At 52.9% G+C, this 868-nt stretch overlaps 1 non-coding gene across 1 annotated transcript; it reads right to left on the reverse strand.

Moving 5' to 3' along the window:
- Positions 1-437: 437 nt before the first annotated feature.
- Trnas-cga (transfer RNA serine (anticodon CGA)) lies at positions 438-514 on the reverse strand. The gene has a single exon. It is a non-coding gene; the product is annotated as a tRNA-Ser (tRNA).
- Between the last annotated feature and the right edge of the window lie 354 nt (positions 515-868).

Genomic DNA, 868 nt, shown 5'->3' on the forward strand with positions numbered 1-868 from the left:
TGCAGAACTAGCACTTCTGAAAGAAAGGATATTGCGGAGACATGGCTTAGCCACAGCCTGGGGGATGTTTCCAGAATGAGATTTTCACTCTGCAGCGGAGTGTGCGCTGATATGAAACTTCCTGGCAGATTAAAACTGCGTGCCCGACCGAGACTCGAACTCGGGACCTTTGCCTTTCGCGGGAAAGTGCTCTACCAACTGAGCTACCGAAGCACGACTCACGCCCGGTACTCACAGCTCTACTTCTGCCAGTACCTCGTCTCCTACCTTCCAAACTTTACAGAAGCTCCTCTGCGAGACATGCAGAACTAGCACTCCTGAAAGAAAGGATATTGCGGAGACATGGCTTAGCCACAGCCTGGGGGATGTTTCCAGGATGAGATTTTCACTCTGCAGCGGAGTGTGCGCTGATATGAAACTTCCTGGCAGATTAAAACTGCGTGCCCGACCGAGACTCGAACTCGGGACCTTTGCCTTTCGCGGGCAAGTGCTCTACCAACTGAGCTACCGAAGCACGACTCACGCCCGGTACTCACAGCTCTACTTCTGCCAGTACCTCGCCTCCTACCTTCCAAACTTTACAGAAGCTCTTCTGCGAGACATGCAGAACTAGCACTCCTGAAAGAAAGGATATTGCGGAGACATGGCTTAGCCACAGCCTGAGGGATGTTTCCAGAATGAGATTTTCACTCTGCAGCGGAGTGTGCGCTGATATGAAACTTCCTGGCAGATTAAAACTGCGTGCCCGACCGAGACTCGAACTCGGGACCTTTGCCTTTCGCGGGCAAGTGCTCTACCAACTGTACCGGGCGTGAGTCGTGCTTCGGTAGCTCAGTTGGTAGAGCACTTGCCCGCGAAAGGCAAAGGT

The sequence above is a fragment of the Schistocerca gregaria genome, chromosome 7, assembly GCF_023897955.1.
Source record: "Schistocerca gregaria isolate iqSchGreg1 chromosome 7, iqSchGreg1.2, whole genome shotgun sequence".
Taxonomy (NCBI): domain Eukaryota; kingdom Metazoa; phylum Arthropoda; class Insecta; order Orthoptera; family Acrididae; genus Schistocerca; species Schistocerca gregaria.